The 2,067-nt window shown below is 33.7% G+C and overlaps 1 protein-coding gene across 1 annotated transcript in view; it reads right to left on the bottom strand.

The window, feature by feature from the left end:
• LOC107602988 (uncharacterized) overlaps nucleotides 1-228 on the bottom strand; it is a 2,613-nt gene extending 2,385 nt beyond the window's left edge. The window contains exon 1 of the mRNA XM_016295653.1: nucleotides 179-228. The gene's annotated coding sequence lies outside the window, so the exon portion shown is untranslated. The remainder of the gene's footprint in view (nucleotides 1-178) is intronic.
• Nucleotides 229-2,067: the final 1,839 nt, after the last annotated feature.

Here is a 2,067-nt window from a genome sequence, read left to right on the forward strand (position 1 = left end):
AAAAAACTTTTGAGCATGTAACACAAAATATATAGTAAGTAGTAAAATTACGAGTTCACTGTAAATAAAGAGAACCATGACTGAAAATATAATTAAATATGGTTTCCAAAGTCAAATACTTCATTGAATATGCAGAAAAAGGGGTTGATTTTAGAAAAGAATATGTAATATGACTGACCTGTGATCCTGTGGTCTGTTTACTGGAAGAGAGAAGCGAGAGAATGAAGGGGGAAGATTGCGTCAGGAAATGGTGGGAACTAGACTTACATTCCCTCCATTCTTCTCATCTGAAGCTCCACTGTCTCATTCACCCACTCTCTTCATATCATACCCACTAAGTGGCAGAATTTGTGAAACTCCAAAATTAAGTGAAAACATGCAGAAGAGAAGGATTTCTTGACCAGTTTGTGTTTAATATAATAAAGTAATATTTGCAAGAGGGGGAAAAAAACATGCGACAATTCATGATACAATTATCCACTATATTGCGAATGCCATTATTTCATTTATTTATTTAACCAGGAAGAGACTTACTAAGATTAAAATCTCTTTTCCAAGTGTCTTGGCCAAGATAGGCAGCCGAGTTTGCATATACAAATAAACAACGTAGTTACAACATACATTACAAAACCAACATATAACTGGTTAAAAACAATTACACACCATTAAGTTGCTCTCAAGATTACATAATAAGGACTTAAAATAATTATAAGACACCAAGTTTTGTAACTTCCTCTCCTTTTGAAGAAGATTCCAATCTGAGGCTGCAGCATATTTAAAAGAGGTTTTACCAAGCTCAGTTCTGACAAAAGGCATACAGAGATTGTAATTTGATTGAGAATGTAATGAATGATTTCCAAATAAAGTCCTTTGTATAAAACAACAGAGATACTTTGGCAAATAACCCAAAATTGCCTTATATATCAACAAATGCCAGTGCATTTTTCTCCGTATTCTCAAGGAAGGCCATGCAACTCTTTCATATAATTCACAATGATGAGTTAAAAATTTACAATCAGTAATAAATCTCAGAACACCATGGTACAAAGCATCCAAGGAAGAAGGTAAGAGGGGGCATGCTGGTAAACCACATCCCCATATTCGAGAATCGGTAGAAATGTAGCGGACACTAGTTTTTTCCTCACCTTAAATGGGAAACATGACTTATTTCTAAAGTAAAACCCTAACTTCTTCTTTAATTTTTTACTCAGATACTTAATATGTGGACCAAAACTTAATTTGTTATCAATGATAATACCCAGATATTATATTATAACAATTATTATATATGATTGTCCAAAGTATGATTAGAACCAACATCTTAACACCATTTTAACCCACATTAAAGGGACAATTGTATTTTGTTGACAAAATTGGTGTGAATCTAGATGTTACAGACCAAAAATAATCTAAGTGACACTAAACTACTGGCACATGAAAATAACAAATGAATAAACTGCTAATAAACACTTCCAGGGCCTCAGAAAAGAATGCTAGCTCACTAATAAGACAATTTGAACCGTGTGTTTTTTAGTATTTTAAAGACATTGCAAAAGTTAAAACATCTACAACAGATGATACGACTAAAATCTAGTTAGCATTCTTAAAAAGAACGAGTCTTGAACATGCTTTTGAAATATGGCACTTTTTATATCAGAAGTCAGTAACTGCTGCACAGTTTCCAATATTTCTACAATTATTTAATGACTAATGACAAATAGCATGCTGAGTATTTTGAGTTCCCTACTTTACTCTTCACTTCACAGTATAATGTATGTATCTTAGGACATGGGTTTTCCAGATTTTTCAGGCATGTTCTAAAATGTGACCTGGAACATGACCGTCATGACCTGGAAACATTCCCTCTTGTTTGTACATTGTTTGCAATGTGTTTTCACACAATACACCCTTCACATAAAAGTCAAGGATGTTCTACAAGTTTGGCCAAATGTCACCAAAATTTACTCTGACGCCAACTTGTGTGGGAAGCATCACTGGATGGCTGTTTTATGTTATACAATGATCCCAGTAGAGCAGTGGTAGATATTGACGTTATTTTTTCTTTCT

Source organism: Sinocyclocheilus grahami, unplaced genomic scaffold, assembly GCF_001515645.1.
Source record: "Sinocyclocheilus grahami isolate Dianchi unplaced genomic scaffold, SAMN03320097.WGS_v1.1 scaffold339.1, whole genome shotgun sequence".
In the NCBI taxonomy this organism is placed as follows: domain Eukaryota; kingdom Metazoa; phylum Chordata; class Actinopteri; order Cypriniformes; family Cyprinidae; genus Sinocyclocheilus; species Sinocyclocheilus grahami.